At 40.6% G+C, this 18,168-nt stretch overlaps 1 protein-coding gene and 1 long non-coding RNA gene across 7 annotated transcripts in view; one reads left to right on the top strand and one right to left on the bottom strand.

Annotated features, from left to right (window-relative positions):
• The window catches only part of LOC142034393 (uncharacterized), a 471,960-nt gene that overhangs the window by 250,673 nt on the left and 203,119 nt on the right, over window positions 1-18,168 (bottom strand). The window contains exon 3 of the long non-coding RNA XR_012651641.1: window positions 5,777-5,865. This is a non-coding gene — a long non-coding RNA (uncharacterized LOC142034393). The remainder of the gene's footprint in view (window positions 1-5,776; window positions 5,866-18,168) is intronic.
• Window positions 1-18,168, top strand: part of ETAA1 (ETAA1 activator of ATR kinase) — a 55,065-nt gene that overhangs the window by 25,700 nt on the left and 11,197 nt on the right. For 5 of the 6 annotated variants that reach the window (XR_012651639.1, XR_012651638.1, XR_012651630.1 and 2 more), the window contains one exon: window positions 6,816-6,882. The gene's annotated coding sequence lies outside the window, so the exon portion shown is untranslated. Of the gene's footprint in view, window positions 1-6,815; window positions 6,883-9,435; window positions 11,335-18,168 lie in introns of those variants that run through there. The other variant, XR_012651635.1, reaches the window with a different exon arrangement.

The raw sequence follows: 18,168 nt of genomic DNA, 5'->3' as shown, positions 1-18,168 counted from the left end.
TGTGTTTTATGTTGTGTTATGATGTTTCTAATTTGGGTGATGAAAGGTTAAAAGATACGCCTGTATGAAATTACCCAGTGGCTCTTGTGAACTAACATCATATCTTATTGAGTATGATCACTCTGTCATTTGCTTTGGCTACAGCAAAGCTTTTAGATACAGGAGGACTAAATTGGGATCCCCAGAGCCTACTGTAGAACTTGAAGGGGGGCAAAAAGACATAGTTTCCTTCCCTAAGACTTGCTAGCCATGTGTAAAGAGACAATGCTCTGGAAAATCTTGTTTTTCTTTGGCTGCCCTTTAGTCAGATCTTCTCACTGCTGGCGTTGTGCAGAGTCAGCTTAAAAGGTGTATTTAGCATTGAGGGATTTGGTAAATACTGCTTTACTGTGCTTCGTACTCCCTACAGGGCATTCTGAAGAGATGAATAATAAGTGTGAACAGGAAGAGCAAGTTTCCAGTCCTGTCAAATTAATTAGAGCAGTGTAGAATGAAGTGAGGTTTGCTGTTAGGTAGGTTGAAAACAGGCAAAGGGAATCACTCAGGCATATACAAAAATGTTACCCCACTTCTATTATTATTGTTTTCTTTTGAATCAGATATAAAATGTAGCTATCTTTTGTTATCCACAACAAAACCTCTCCCAAATACTGGGCATATAAATAAAATAAGCTCTATATGGAGAGCTATTCCCCTGCTGTGGCAAAAGCAAAACTTGCCAAGTGATGACTCTGTCCTTATAGCTGCTGTTTGAGAAGTGTTTCCTTACAGTTTTAAGGGAATTGGCAACATCCAAGCTCAATGTCATTTAATTCCATGAAGACATTTTAGACCTTGACTCAGCTCCCAGATGTAAACCAGTCCCTCTGATTTGCCAGCAGCCTGCTTCGTAATTTTCTGAGACTTGCATTTTTCCTTGTAGCAGCCCAAAAAAAGCCATTCTTGGTGTCATACTTGGGCTCTACCTTGTGTCTTTTCCTAAGTCTTTTCAGACAGCCATCAACATAGGAGGTAAAAAAGGGTCTGATCCAAATTCTGCTTGAGTCAGTGGAAAAGATTCCTGCTGAATGAAGTGAGGGCTGGATAAGATCAGTAGACCCTATTTTTTCATTCCCTGCCCAGACAGGAGTGATCTCTGTTGTGAATTTCCAAGCTCTGGTATGAAGTGACTCAAACTCTGAGGCTACTGCTTCTCCTGAAAACTACTCCCCAGACTAAACAGATCATCTGATAAGAAAATTATTCTCCCCTTTATCACAACCACCTTCTTTATGTTGTTTCCTTGGAAAACCTTGATTTTTATTCTCCTTCAGTTGTGTTTTCATATTTCAAGTGGTAAATAAACATGTAACATATTCCTCCTGCGCTTTGCGTTTGTACATACTTAGGTGCTTTCATACTTTCTTCTAACTAAGCCCTTCCAATTTTTTGAGCATTTTATTACTCTTCTGTGACTTCATTCCAATACATAAACCTTTCTCTCACTTGCCTACATATGGTGTCTAGAGATGTGAACTGCTTTACCACAGTATACTACAGCATCTATCCCCACAGACAAGAACATTTGGGTGGGATTCATTTGATCCTTGGCATTAGTCCCCATAGACTACCTTTCAGCTGATAGGGGAAAAAAAAGACAGTTCCAGGGCCTAATTTACGTCATCCTAAAGCAGAGGTTTAAAACAGCTCAGACTGTGTCCTAAAGTGCCTGTTTCTCTACTGGGAGACTTATAAGGGAGTCTAGAAGGACTGGTGTGGCTGTGAAGACATCTCCCATCACATGATGTGAGTCATGCCTTGGGAAACGTGCAACTGGAAACGTTGTTCAGAGTGGCTTTGAAAGGGAACAAATGTCATGTCTAACAAAATAAAGCTGTTCTGAAAAACTTATGCCACTAACTCCTTACCCAGGGAGGCTAACAAAAATTAAGCATTTTTATAACCTTGGAAGCTCCCACTTTGATGTTTTTAGAATGGAAAGTTGTGTTTGTTGCAGCTGTTTGTGTTGAAAAGCATTACAATGAAGATGCACCAGATTTCTAAAATGAATTAACAAAAAATTATGCTGAAACATGAATGAAATGTTTCAGTGTTCCCTGCATCCCATTTGCAGTTTAGCCTTAGGTTTCTGTTTCTGATTTTGGTTGATGGAGAATTTCAAATTTCTTATGCTCAGCCTGCTTCAGGACAAAATCACACTTTGAAATTGGGATTTCCAGCTAAATTGAGATAAGAGAGTTAGCTCCTGCTCCATTCTGTTCTTCATACACAGCCCTCCTCAATCTGTATTTTTGTTTCTCTCTTTTACTCTTAACAGAATACGGGAATACTCACTTCCAATTTTGCTCCACTTATCCTCTTTTTCTGAAGCTGCAATTTAGATGTCACTGTTGGCCTCTGATAAGCACAGCTTGTTCTCCAGCTGTCCATGTACTGTACTTGACCGTGAGGGTGTCGGGAGGAACACAGGAGGTCAGGGAGAAAATCTCATCCTTGCACTTTTTGGTCCAAAATTCATCTCATGTGAATCAGCGCTGCTCAGCTGACTATTGCTTTGTGCCTCTGAAGAGCTCCATTCTCACCATGGTATGTGCCTGTGCCATATAAAGCCATGGAGAAGGCATATCACTGAATGCTCTCTCCTTCTTAGGGTGGGTGCAGTGGCATGGGAGTCAAAAATGTCAGCTCGTTGAAAGAAAACATGATGAAGAGTGCTTCAAAAACTGTGGCATTCCTGCAAGCAGGCTATTACCAATGATTTCCTTTCAGCTCCCTAACTTCAATTTTTGGCAACTGCTTTAGAGCAGCCAATGAACTCCTACTCTAGGATCTACAGAGGGAAGATGGTCCACAAAGGGAATAGTTTCGGCACTGGGGACAATAAGAGGTCTGGGGCCTGAGACTTAGAGGCAGACACTCCCTTCTCTTTTTGAGAGAATTTCAAAATGCTTTGGGTTTCATTCCAAATTGGAAAAACCCAGACATTTTACAATTGCAAAACCCTCCATAAAAACTGAATGATCTTTCTCCCCACAGCTCCATCTGAAACAGATGGAAATTTCTTTACTGAAGTGACCATTTAATTAAAAATATGTGGTACCAAATTAATACCATTTCAGCAGGTATTGGGAAGACAAGCGAAGATTGTACAACCTTCTCCAGGTGTCTAAGACAAGTATCTATTGTTTTTTAAGGTGTCTGGCAGCTGGTAAGTAATTTAAACAATGCTTGTCAGATCCCAAATAGAAGAAATTAATGAACACAAAAGAGCAAGATTTCAATTAAAGTTCATCATGTAAAACAGGCCTCATGCCTTCCCTGACCACAGAGATTAGGTTTTGTGTCTGGAATTGCATTTCATAAACCTCCTCCCTCGACATGGAACATCTGCTTCCTTTAGGACTATTGTTTTACACCCATAAATAAAACATAAAATTACATTTTTGTCACTCTTCAGGCCAGATCTTCAGCTGGCATAAATCAATGGCAAGCAGTCAACCTCAGCAGAGCTCTGCTGACTTAAACCAAATGAGGATCTGGCCCTTGATGCTTTGGCGCTGAAGAAAATAACGGGTCTGGGCAGAGTGTGTGGGACATTGTTTATCAGAGAATTGTGTGAAACTACGTGGAGCAAGTAACCATAAAGCATGATTGATCTCTCCAGCATATTTTAACACTTTTTTTCAGTGTTTACTGAAACCTTTTAGGTAGTGCAGTCTTCTCAGATATCATTTTATGTTTGAAAAGCTTTCTAATTCGTAATGAAAAGTTACACATCGCTCCAATGAACCTCTAGCTTCAATTACTTGCTGTGCAAATGGTTGGCCTGCATTTTGACCAATGTTTATGGTGCTTGGCAATTTTTCAGTAGCTACTTTACTCTGATATGATTAATTTCTTGCATAATATGAGGTTTTGCATGTGTGGAGCTGAAATAATCCTACTAGGCAGAAGAGAAATAAAAGAGCTTGTGTGTTTCAGCTTTAAAAACATGTGAAACATAACATCACAATTTTAAGCATGCCAATGATAATACAAGTTAGCCATGGATGAAGACGACCACAAGAGACATGAAGTTCCTGATGGGATTCAGCAGCATGAAAGTCATTATGTGGCTAGTAAGGTCAGCACACTAGATCATAGCTGGGCAGCCCCTGAAGCAGGGAAGCAAGAGTCAGGCCTGGAGCTCATTGTATGTGACTGCAGCAGAAGTAAGAACAGCTACCGGTACTTGTTTGCTTTCTTGAATGCCAAATCCTTCTCTACATGCTAGTCTCCCTTTGCACCAGAAGTGTTAACATGTATTAACTACCCTGAAGTAAATGGAGGTAAACCTTGAACAAACAAATCTCAATTTAAAAATATCTTTAGCTTTAAGCACCTGAGAAATCTCACTGGTGTCATGCTGGAAAGCTAGGTTTGTGCTTTAGCTTCTTTAGCTGGATCACACTACAGTAGGTGACTAGATAAGCAACATTTGGATCTACGCAATCCTAAAAAGACAAATATTGCTAACAGCTTTTTTTTTGAAAGTATTTGAGAAGAAATACCTAACCCCTATTGCATTCTGAAGCAGAAAGACATTTCCACGGGACCTGGCACCCAGTTCTCTTTGGGCTCCGTAAAATGAGCAATATGGAGCATTATCACCCAAGCTGTCTGCCTGTTTCTGCCATATCAATAGATATAACTGCTCTGTTTCAGTTCATCATTTAGTGTCTTAATGCAAGCACATCCTCTTCAGTGATTTAAGCTAGAATATTGTTCTGTAAACTCAAGAGGCTCTTAGGTGGGCTTGTGATCCCACATGCTGATTCATGGGGAAAGTTATCCTCAGCAGAAGTTGCGAAGCAGATCGCTGGAGGTGGTAACCTCTTAAACCACCTTCGAAAGAAGCCCTTAGATGCCTTCAAAATCCCAACCTCCATATTTTTACTTAATACAATCACACACTTGTCCCCTTAATAGAAAGTACATCTACACTGCAAATTCTAGTATAGTGAAGAGGTACTCAGACTAGCCATAAATGAGCCTGCTTTCTGGCAGGATAAATTACCCCATATGGAGCTAACACTGCCAAAAAGCAGGGTAAATTAGTCCTCTTGGTGTTCTCTACTGTCTCATCTTGACTGCATCCAGTACCCACAATGGTTCATTTACAGCTAGCTTGGGCATTTCTACATTGTCATGTGGACATACTCAGAGCAATATTGTTATTATTGTTGCAACATCTACAAGAGCACAGGAACTGAGCCTAATGGGGGTTAGTTACCTTTTACCTTTGCCTTTTAGCTCAGTGCAGAGGGGCCAAGTCAGAGGTAATAGCACTGCAGCATGACCTCACTGAATGCAGCAGTTATTTCTGCTTACATGCAGATACACAAATTAGATGGTCATCTTGGGTGATGATGAATACCGAGTCATCTGGAACCCAAGAAACTACTTTATGGCCACAAACATATGCTACAGAGAAGCATTTGATGCTGAAACTTTTGTGAGATTTTTGCTTTTTAACTTTGTTAAGCCAGCCTTTTGTAACACTTTTTGTTTAAAATAAAGTAAACAGGTGATACATGTGGGATTAGTTGACTACCCTGGGTAACTCAGCCAGTATGGTCCTTCAAGTTCTAAAGAGACCGAATCAGCAGCATTACTTAGATTTTAACATTCTTTTTTTAATATCTAAAGGCTACATTTTCATGGATCTCAAACACTTCTAATGGTTTTCAATGAAAAAATGCATTAAAAAAACTTAAGAAACATGTTAGAAAATTACCTAAATTAGCTGAATTCAAAATGGGTCCTGGGTATCTGAAGCAACATCTAGCCCTGAAATCTGAAGCAACGTGGAACTTCACGAGGCACCTACATGGGCAAAAGAAACAGAAAATTGAGCAAAGATCGATCTATACTTGAAACTTTCAGATACATTGATAGATAGGAAACAGCTCAGTATAGATACACGTCCACTGCCAGGGAAGTGCTTAAGGCAGGATGGCTTACTTCAGTTAGGTGAAGTAACATAAGCTATGCTAATAAAAGCTGCACTAGTATATCTGCATCTGACAATTACCACTTACACCGGCACAGCTATCTGGCAAAAAATCACATCTCATTTAATGCACACATGCCAGCAAGACCTCTAACACCAACTCAAAATATATCATGTTAACAGAATTCTGTAAGTTTCAGAAATTAATTTCATCCAATAGCGCTTAATTTTAGAACCAGATAGTACGACACATGAAAACACACTTCAAATTGATGGCTGACTTATGTGATCTTCCTCAGTACCATGAAGAGTGAAGAAGACAACTTTAAAATGCCCCAGTGCTATCCAGTTTCCCACTCAGTGTTCTGTCTTGTCTAGACTTTGCAGCAAAATGGGGTAGAGCAATCAGCATATGATGAAATCTCCTTGAAAATGTGAATGCAGCCCTTTCTTGTTCCATATTTACTTATAGATCAGTATACCCCTGAAGAACTATAAGCAGCTGAGAGCAAAAAATAAAGAGACCTCTGAAAAGTTTTATGTCCTCCAAACTATAAATGTCAGGTGGCAATACTAGGCAGTTTATTTTTCTGTAGAAATATATAAATTTTTTTTCCATGAAAATATTTTCTCTGAAAAAAAAAAAAATGCTAGCTCGTCACTGGCAATTTCATGAAATACATATATAAATTTGCAGCAGTACAGATGAATGCCTTTACTAAGTTGAGTTGACAATATTTTTTTTTTTCCTGCCCCAAAGAAAATAATGTGTATATTAAAAAGTGCTCATTTTTAGTTTTTGGTATTTTGGATTCTTTTTCAGATAGTGGAGGGGTAATGAAAAGGACCAGCCAGAAGTAATGCGCCCAGAGATCTGTATAAAAATCCAGGTAAGGCAAAATTTTGGTATAGCAGCAAAGAACCACAATGGGTTGGGTAACTTCAGGAACAGCATTTGCCAGACCAAGCATTACAGTTTTACTGAGCTAAGGGCCAGTTCGTGATGTGAAGCAATGGAGTTGAGCACGTGCGCATGGCTGGGGGGCAAGGGCACACACAACATTTTCTGAAGGTGGGATTCCTCACTACTGTGCTTTCCCTCCCCAATTAAGGGTTGAAATGAGCCACTGGAATCTACTGTATATCCTGGGGAAATGAACGCCCTGGCTGCCTTCCAACTCATATTTCTCTCTTTCTACAGCAAACAAACAATAGGCCAAGTAGGATATTGTATGTTGCCCTGAAAAAAAAAAAAAAAGTGAAGTATTGATAAACTGAGATTAATTTTTACAAAAATGTTTATATCAAGTGCATATGCTTTGCCTCTTGGCCATTATGGAAATGTCAGGGGTTTAATTGGCAGCTGTGAACAGCAGCACCTGCAAACAGCTCAGGGCTTGTTCCTGTGGTCTGGCAACATTCTTACTTTATGCTTTAAATAAAGGCTTACTCACTGAGACAGAAATAACTGACAGTAGATGATTGATGATTGCCCATCACGCAATGGCTGACATCTACCATTCACTGAATCCATTTACAATTTCACTTCCAGATTTCATTAACAGGGCCATGACATCTAGGAACAGGATTGATAGAGATGGCAGCTCAGTTACAGAGTTCAGCTGATGCTGAGCGTATGTTAAGCATGGAAAACAGATTACTATGAGCTCCAATCTATCTCATGTGGTATGTTTTGGAAACCCTATCTGTTTACTCCAGGTAACCTTTTATAGTTCTATTTATCCTGCCTAGTTTCAAACCAGATAGCAATTTTCCATAGTGGAGAATTTATAGTGCCATTTGCAATGTGTGTTTATAAAATACTTACTTCTGTGAAATATTAAGACAAGATTTTGGCATTCTAAAGGTTCCTTTTTCCTTAAGAAAGGAACAAAAAATGTGAGCATATAAAACCCATGATTTCCCTCATCACAAATATCCTCTTCTGAGCGTAACAAATGGCTCACTCCCCACTGCACACCTGCATAGGTCTCAAACCCCAGTGGCCGAGGAGCTCAGAGGCAAATGAAGAAGTTTCCAGCCAGAGGGGCCAGTCCCACTTTGCTCAGAACTCCTGCTGACCTCTGCCTGAGATGGGACACAGTGTCCTGCAAATCTTTGTTTCTATCTCCAGCTCATTGGGTTTGGCATAGGCTGTCCTTCAGGAAGGCTGAGGCTCAAAATGCAATTTTCCATTTTCATTAAGAAGCTGGGCCAGATATCAGATCTGATGTTAGTTTTCAAACCCCAGAAAGCCTGGAGCTACTCAGACACAGGATTTCAAGTCAGCTCACTGTTAGGGTGAGGGACACATCTAAAATTCAGAGCCCCCTTCAGATTGAGGGCTTAGGCTTGGACACCTTTCCTTTGGTATTTGTGTGGACATCAGTACAGGAGCAGCAGAAAGTGGTGATATTCACCCTAAGCAGCTCTTGACTCTTTAAAGAGTACCAAGAAATCTGAAGGGCCACCCCTGAAATAAAATTATATTCTGTAAAAGTAAACAGTCACAGCCTAGAAAACACTCATAACCACCTATTCTTTGCAAATAAACTGTCTTAACTTAGCCTTAAGGGAGGAGAGTAAGAAATAAGCAGGATAGAAACCAGGTATAACATCTCATCCAAGCAAGGAATAGTGTCACTTAATGGGTTGATGCAACTGTTCTGTACAGCTCAAGCAGCTGAAGAAGTGCATGATGTGCAACAGCTCTTTTCCATTATCAGATCTTGCTTTTGCTTTTGTAGCTCAGTTTGTAAATTTTCAGTGCCTTCTCACAGAGCCCTCTCTAGGAATGCACCTCTCTTGGGCAGGTGCTGGAGCAAAGTCTGAAAGCAGGTGGACAACCAGGGCTCTCAGGGCAGCTGCCAAAAGCTTCAAGGAGACAGTCTTAATTTTCACATCAGTCCAAGACCTTAATTTTTACATCAGCCCAGCTTTCAAAACCATACAGCAGATGCTTTTCAACTGCTCTACCCTTTTTTTCCTTCTTGAAGTCAGTGTAGCTTCACCCTCTCCTACTTTGCCATCAGAAGGGTCTTCTTTAAACCCGAATCTGTGCAGTTTCAGCACGAGCCGAAATTTCAGCACAAGCCAAAAGATCATTCAGTGGAAACTGGTGTTAATGCAGCTCTTTAGCAGGTACAGAGATAGCCAGTTTCCAGACTGACACTTGTAATGGCTTTCCAGAAACAGCTCTGTTCCATCTCAAACTTGCTGAGCCAAATCCATTCCTTCCATATTTGAATGAACTTTGTACATTTAAGCCACTACTTCAATCTCCATACATAATTGCACACAGTCTTTCTTGTAAAAAATTCAGTGGTTCTTCCCTTTATTATGATAATTTAAGACAATTAAAGGGGATCACACACAAACTCTAGAATTAACATTGTGCAAACATTTATACAGAAGCTAAAGCTAAGACTTTTCCCCCTTTCTAGGTGAAGTGTTGAAGATTCATTCCAGAAAAAAAAAAAAACATTGTCCAGTTTAACTGAAGACAGCATGAAAAGTCTTCCTTTCTACCTCATTTAAAAAAACTGTGATGCCCTTTGTGAAGAAAACACCCTTCTTCTCTGTGTAGCTTCTTTTATGTGTGCCATCACTGATGGTAATAGATGACAGTACAGAGGTTTTCCAAGAAATTCCCCTAAAGTTGCAAAAAGTACCTTTCTGTAATATGGTTAAATTCAATGATGCAAAAAGGATTTTTAAAACTTGTCAAAGATACGTGAAAAATGCAGCAACTGTAACAGAAACAGCTATGCTCTACTTTGGAAATGAGGACCCGTATGCACGAGTTTAAACAGGGCTTTAAAGAGCTAACTTTAGGCACCCCTTTTTTATTCCTGCTTCTGTAATTCTGATTTGGCTGAATGGATCTGCACTGAATTTTTTGCTGTCTAGCATACAGCTGGAGATAGTGGAATATTTTTTGCTATTGTTTGTAAATATCCCGTAAAAAGCTACTTCAGCCTGCCATGCAGGTCAGTGGTCAATGCCACCTCCCCACAGCAAAGCCTGGAAGCAGCACTTTAAAGAAAAGCATGTGCCCTGGTGCTCTGTTGAGCAGGGGCCTGAAAATATGACAGATGCACCTCAAAGTCAGGAAGAATAGGAGTCCACTCCAATTGTAGATGTTCAAGTGCAGGCATCCAGCTCTAAGCTAGTCATCAGGGCTCTCTAGCAAGTAGACAGAAATAAGTACTCCCAGGCTGTGAATCATCACTTGCTATGGTAGGCATCTGAAACAGGTCAAATCAGTCACGACCTCCAAGTGCCCATTTCCTACCACTGACTAGATGAAACATTCAAACGACTGGCTTAGACATAGGCATCTACTTCACTGCCATCTAAAATGACACGAGACGCATCCCATCCATAATAAAACAAAATCTCTAGTGAAACCTTACTCTTGCCCCAAAAGTGGAGAAGTTACAAGTCTACAGATTTTTTTTTTTCATTTTTAACTCTTGCATGATCCTCCTTCATCAGTTTTCAGGCAGGAAAGAGGTGAAACAGGAGAGTCAATACATTAAATAGTATTGGGAGGATCTCTGCTTCTGTCTTGTAGTTACGTGTAGCCTGGGGATGCTGCAGTGTGGCTTGTAAAGACAGCAAGGTATGGCCAGCAAGAAAAAGCTCAGCTTCTGGGTACAGTGAAGTACTGTCCCAGAGCTTTGCCATTCAACAGGACACAGGCTGCCTTCAATGTGGTTCGAAGCTCTGAGGCAGACCAGCAATAAAGGCAGTTAGAGCTAACCTGCTGGCTTGGCACCAAGGCAGAGCAGGGAGCACACACTGCCTCTCTGCTGCTGATGGAGCTCCTGAGTACGATAATCTCCAGTTCATGAGTGATGAAGAACAGCTTGGGATAGTAATATTTGCTACTAGCCTAGCTAGTTCCCTGAGAAAACATCTTAGTGGACTCTTAGGTATTTTGGTTCTTTGTGACTCTGGTGTATTCTTGTCCCCAAATGTCCCTTACAACCCTAGGATAACAGGGGAAGAGACAGATGCCTCCACCAGCACATGCCAAGGACTCCACTTACACCCTTAATTATTGCTTACTTTGACTTGCTCTGCAGAGCCATCAACTTTCCTGTACTGAATATATGCTAGCCAGGGGAGATTTCTGTGCTTAAAATTAAGTGCCTAAATCCATGCATGTGAATTTGGGACAAACATACTCCCAGGGCTACTTCTGAAGGTAAAACCTTCAGTGATTTTGATACACTCAGATCCTGCAAAAATGGGCACCATGGGGAAGTCTATTAGAAAAAAAAAAAAGAAAAAAGCCAAAACTTATTTTACACCGAGATGAATGATATGTAATAAATTAAAGCTGTACTCAATGACAAGCATGCAAAACAAACTGCTTTTTTGGCTATACGTCATCCATCTGGTGCTCTCCATTAGGCAGGGCTTCTGTGTAAAAGTGGTATATGGTTAGGTAATAAAAGATCAAATCAAAATGCGTACGTGGAAGGGAGAGGGGTAAAGGGGAGACCTGCCACACTCACTGTCACTTTTTGGTTTCTGAGCTCTTTGTTCTGCAGTCAGTACACTCCTGCAGCGTAATGGGAAATCTGGCATGAAGCTCTATGCAATACGTTTCTTTATGATTACCTAGCAAAATATAAATGCTGTGTTCCCAGAGCCAAAGAGCACCTATATTTTCCACTGAAGTCAATAGAAGCTTTGGATATTACTTTGAATCCCTGACAGTAGGCTTTTTTAAAATTTTCCATTTTAATTATTTCAGAACTTTAAGAGCTAACTGAAGACAGTCTAAAATGATGTAAAATAAAAGGCACTGTAAGCTGTGAAAAAAAAGTATTCATCAATATTGGCTAAGGTGCTACTTTTCAGACAGTGTCTCCAGTTGCCTCAAGAGTTCTAACTGGCAATTACAATTGTTTTCAACTCTGTCCCTTGTTTTCCTTTAAATAACAATGCATCCATATATAATATAACAAAACACGACACGATCCAAGGTAACCCTGCAGAAATAAAAATGTGCTTTGGATCAGATCTTTGTTATTATATGGATGGTGAACATTTGATCTGTATTTATTGCACTTGGACTGAAGTGCGCAGACGAGTAAGTGTCCTCAGTTGGGCAGTTAGCAGATCTTTATTTATAATTTATAAAAAAAGACTATGTTCCCATGAACAATGGCTCAGTGCAGCCTACTAACCATCACCCTTGTGTCACTCCACTCAAATAACCCTCTTTCCTTTTCTGCATGGCTGTGGTTGAATTCTTAACAGGGTTACCCTGTCTCATATCTCAGAGGCACATGGTGTGGCACTCAATTGTTATTTTGAAATGAAGGAGAAAATTGTTTTCATAGACACCAGAAAATATCAGAGATATATCAACTTTGTTTGGGATGTCCCAGGAAAAAACCCAGCTCCTCCAAGCAGGGGGGGAGGGGGACACGACAACAAAAGCAGAAAAATTTGTATTTACACCACTCAGTCTTGTAAAATAAGGGGAATATTCCCCAATTCAGAAAATTTAACCCTAGTTTGCTTCTAGGATAACATTTTTCTTGAAAGGAAAGGAAGCCATTCCACCTCCTCACGTCCTGGATTCTGTTTACACAGACTTATTGTGCAACTCATCCATGCTGTTGATCCTCTTATGCTCTGAATCATGACATTTGCTTGGATCGTTACGATAAAACCTCATTCATTTCTGGCAGATAAAATCTCTGTTTTCCATGCATGAGGGCAGACAACACAGTAATGAAAACACAGGTCCAAGAGCAAAACACTCGTGAGTTCTTCAGGGCAACACATTGAAAAGGCGGAAAAGTGCGTCAGAAGTGAAAAAAGGGGCCACCAAATGGGTGTAAATAAAATTCTGCTGCAAGGCCATTTTTCATTGCCAAGAAGGTGTAAAGAGGCCTCAGTATTAATGAGAATCAAGCCCTGAGGCAGAGAAGACAGATGTTGGCTCATAGCCCACAGATAAATTAAAGGCAGATAGCAGAGTAAAGCCTACGATTTACCCCAACAGCGTAACTCAACTGATTTTAAGACACCCATATGCTCTGAAAGTTGGATCCCAAAGGCAGGAGCCCTTTACACCACACAGACAAAGTGTGGATGGAGAACAAATCCCCAGGGGATGACAGTATCTGCTGCAATCTCCTGCCAGGTCAGCCTTGATAACCTACCAACCACTGAAGTTGAAAGCATCCTTGCAATAAGATCCCGATAGTTTCCTCTGGGTATGAACAACATCTTGTGTTTTAGCTCCTCATAAAAGTTTTGAGATGACTTATCTATGCCTTTACTCAACTCTTTAAGAATGATCCTGCTGCATAAATTCATGCTGAGGAGAAGTTAATAGCCCTTCAGGTGAACTGGAGGTAGCCTTGAATTCTGGAAAGATGGGTTGATCATGACTTTTTAAAAATTACGGACAATCCATCCTGGTCATTTGTATATGGTCATATGTGAGAGTTTCATATTTTTACTTTTTTATTAAGAAAAAGACAGCTAAAACAGGTAAATAACAAATGTTACTGACAGAGGAGACACAAAATTTATCACCTCTCCCACCGAAGGCATTTAGAGAACTTTCCCTGTGCAGAACATCAGCACAAGACCTCTCCTCACCATGCCTCTGCTTTAATTGTGAGTCTCAGCATCTGCACTGCAAACAACTATTTTTTTCCAGGGGTTCATAACTCAAATTTAACAGATTGCTCTAGGCTGACACATGGTTTCAACTTGGGAGCAAGCATTTCTTTTATAAACGGCTTTTTCTTTTCTTTTAAATGGTGATTTCTTTTTGGTTTTGCTTGTAATGTATGTAAAATGATTTGGGATGCTTTTTGCACTTGTGTACAGTAACTCAAAAGCAGCTTTCATTGGAACAGTGGTATTTGGCAAGTGAACAGTCAATATTGCCCTCTAATTGCTTTTAGCATCTTTGCAAAAATAAAAACGTCATTTAAAATGGCTGAGATATTTCAATTTGAAAAGTGGCTACTGAACAGGCACAATAATGGCATGGATTTTTACTTTGCCTATGTAATGCACATATTCAGCATAATGTGATCCCTAAAATATACATTGCCAGATTAGGGCTGTACTAATCACTGGGTTTATTTATTTTTTTTGCACTTCAGTGGCTGAAATAGAAAAATAAAATCTGTTTGGGTTGATACAAAACATTTTTCCTTCCTCCTCTTCCTCCATGAAAAATCCAAAACATCTTCCTATAGGGGTAATAGAAGGTTCCTTCTGACCCAAAACATAATGTAACATCTCCATTTGGGGGTCAAAAAAAAAAAAAAAGGCTAAGAGAAAAAAAACCCACAACATTTTAAAAAAGCTACATTACACTCCCTGTACAAAAAAAGACAAGAACATGATCGTGTCCTTCCCCTTCCTGTCCACCTTGCATGTCACACTCTGGGAACATATACAGTTTAAGACCCTCTTCCTTTACCAACCTTAAATACATACTGACTTGGGAATGCCTTTAATACAAGGCTACCAGGTACCTTAGGAGGATGTGGTCCATTCACAGTCACTCTCATAGTTTTCTTATGGCCAGTAGGAGTCCATTAGCTAAAGAAGTCTTTACTTAAAATGTGGACTTTTGAGTTTGCTCCCACAAAACCTTGCATCTCCACCAGCTTTGACAACGCAGCCTTGTACCTAAGAGTACATGGTTATCTGCCCTTGAGAGCAGTCATAGGACAGAAAGGAGATGGGAGCACAGATATCCCCAGGTAGAGGGAGGGGGATCTCTCACCTCCCAGGTAACTGCACTAACAGCGGGGTAATAGGAAGGGGGAAGTGCTACCTTCTTTCTCTGCTGACGTTTTGGGTGGCATTGAACAAGCCCAGGCTTTGCCAAGGAGTGGCAGGAGAATACCTGTTTTGTGAGACCTGCCAGGTTGTGTGGACATCTGCAGTCCTACATGTTAACTGGAGCTTAAATACCCACTGGTGACTGGACCAGTACATACCTAGATACCACAAGCCTTCCTAGAGCATGGTGTGGCTTTACTGTGCTTTGAACCTCTCAGATGACCACACCAGCCTCTTCTCTCCAACATGACACAAGTTTTAAGGTTGTGGGGTTGTTATAAATACATTATTTGTTTTCATTTGCCATGCATTGTTTTTAACAGGCAAATTGGCACTGCACTTCTGTCCTTTTCCTCTACACTCGTGAAGATCAAAGCTTTTGTTTGTGCTTGGTTGGGGGTTCTTTTGGTTTGTTTGTTGGGTTTTTTTTCCACAAGAAGCTAGGGATGAGTCTATGTTCATGTGACTCCAGAGCCTGAGGCTTTAGAAATCATCACAGGAATCTCACTAAACATCATGTGTTGACAGCGGTGCAAATAGCGAACATTCACTTGTCTAGCAAAATCGTGTATTAATTCAAGACCATCAAGAACCATGACTGTATTTCTCTAAAAGGCAACAACAAGTCGGGGCAGACGAGTTGGGAGAGAGGGCTGAACAAACAAGCATGTTCAGACCTTTTCATCCCGTTGCTGGTGAGCTTCAGTGTGAGGAGTCCTCACTGTACCTCTCCCATCCAACCCCCTTGTCTGAACAGATCTGCCACAGTCACTAAGAGGCTTTTAAAACATGGCACTAAGTTACAATATGACATTCTAGGTCTTTTTTCTGACAGGCAATCCTCAGCTCCATCAATCCAGATGGAGATAATTTGGCTGAACTATGCTGACCTAGGTGAAGGATTTTCAAATATAAATGGTCAAATGCAACTTTCTCTGCCAACAAAGTCATCCTATGTTACAATTTCCACCATCTCTCCCCCAAGCCTCCCTTATAAGGAGCGCGTTCCTTCTACTGGGATTCATTCTGTCATTAATCTACGTCTTCTTTCAACAATAAAAGAAATATGGAATGAGATTACCAGAATGGATGGCCTGGTGCAGACTAGAGAACACTTCTTTTTAATAGGGATTTAAATTTGACATCAGTTAAATGTCGTGTGCCATCATGTTTCAGCTCTGTTATGTGGATTCTGGACTATGCTACCTACTTGGATGTGAATGCACGGCACTGATTTAAGGCTTCTCCCCCAGCTTTTCAGAGGAACTGAAATCCCATATCCCACTCCAAATCTCGCTCACTTGGCCAAGGGGCGGTGGCACAAGGTGGTGGAAACTCTTCCCAAGAGCGACAGGCAGCCGCTCTTCACAGTTCAGCTATGCTGTCTGCCTGAGTCAACTGGGAAAGGAGGAAAAACAGGCAGGAAAGGAAAAGGGCTGCCTCCAGTACCTGGGCTAGCTTCTGTGCAGCAGACCCTTGGCCCACCTAGACTTCTTGTCTCCTTGACATTCCCAGGAAACAGGAATATTTGCTTGGGTTTCCCTACTGTGAGAGGAAAATAGGGCCAATGGAGCAAATGTTTCTTAGCCCCAAAATGGCTGTTCTAAGTTTTCCATTAGCTAGGTTTAATTAAAAGACTAATACTATGATTTACGCTATGAATCCAACTGCAAGAGAAATAGCCTTCATCCAGCAGCATTCACGCGAGACTGGAAGCTGTGAAGTGGAAAGCTCCTTCACCTCCTTACACTAAAACTGATATGAATTGGTTTCTTTCAAAAACCTCAAGCCTCTACTCTGAGGGAAGTTTTCTGGGTACTGGGACTCAGGTACAGCACACTACATTTTGGCTGCTGTGATTATCTCCAGAGAAATCACGCTGGGTTAGTGGAAAACTTAAATGCAGATTTAAAAATAATAATCTCCTCCCTAGTGAGAAGTGTATGGGTTAATTTTCACTGCTAACTATCTGCCTAATATTGGTCAATTCTTTGATTAAAATAACATTAGCAGCTGAGCCTGTGTGACAGGGAAGGAACTGAGCGAGTTTGGTTCAGAATGTTATAATACTTCAGATTTCTTAAGTGCTTTGTGATAATACAGTACCCTGAAGAGCTAATGTTTGTTCAGTAAGGGCATGCAACATGATTCTTTTATTTCTTGCCTCTCTCTCTCACATGCAGTGATTGCTAGATACTAGGACATGTTTTTATTGTTTCTCAATAATATTGAGGCAGTACCTAGAGTTTTCACATATTCATTGTGTGCTTCATAAAAAAAGTAAGATTCTGCTCTTATTCAGAGGCAGTGATCACTGAATAGACAAAGGGAAAAAAAACCATGGAAAAACGGCTGGCAAGGAAATAAATACTGTAGTCCTTAAAAATGCTAAATCATCTTCCAGTTATTTACAATATGCATTGCAGTAATGTCTAGCAGCTATTACACTAGGTGCTGTGTATTCACAGAATAACAGATATTCTCTGTTCTAAAGAATTTATAGTACAAAAATCAGATGGGAGAGAAAACAGAAAGAGGAAATTACCTGCCCAGCTTGGTGGCAGGGCTGGGAATTCACCAGCTCACTTACGAGCTGATTCCCAAGCCAAGCTGCTGGGCCATACAGTGTAATTGACTGGCAACCACAATATCTTGGTCTTGGTTTTGACACATAAGAGGAAAAGGTGTCTGCACAGCAAATGTCCACAGCCGATATACAGAGATGTAAGATGAATGAGCAAAGGGAAAGAGCATACAAAATTTTCTATCTCTGGTTATAAGATTCACTGAAGACTGCATGTTAAGAATAGAATTTGATGGGGGGCTTGAAAGGAAGGAGGGACAGGGCTTTGCTGACAAACTTGGAGAAGGTAAACTAGGTATGAGAGATAATGGTGAAACACCTTATCCTTTGACCTGTATTTTCTCCTAGAGAGAAAGGGCAGGACCTTCCACTGAGCCTTTCTTACTTGTACAATCCCTCACTCTTACCCTAAACTGGGAAGGAGTCCTCTTGCAACATGTTTTTTCAGCCTTTGTGATCCTCTCTTCTTTACTGGCTTTGATGAGAAGAGCTTTGTTCAAGTAAAGACCAAATTAAAGGATTGAAGGCCAGGTGTTACATAGTCAAAGACCAATGCAAAAACAATGTGAACATGCAAACCAGAGGCAGACAACTGAACTTTTCTGCCAGCCTTTTTAAGTTATTTATTCTGTCCTCCCCTCACATCCTTCTCTCAGGCCACATGCAGTTTAAGCTCACAGCCACAGGAAGCTACTGGAGCTGGATTTCCACAAAATGCTTGGGCAGCTCTCAAACTAAAATCTCTCTAAAA

Source organism: Buteo buteo, chromosome 9 (assembly GCF_964188355.1).
Source record: "Buteo buteo chromosome 9, bButBut1.hap1.1, whole genome shotgun sequence".
Lineage (NCBI taxonomy): Eukaryota > Metazoa > Chordata > Aves > Accipitriformes > Accipitridae > Buteo > Buteo buteo.
The sequence above is the reverse complement of the archived record's forward strand: the minus strand, read 5'-3'. Positions and strand labels throughout refer to the sequence as shown.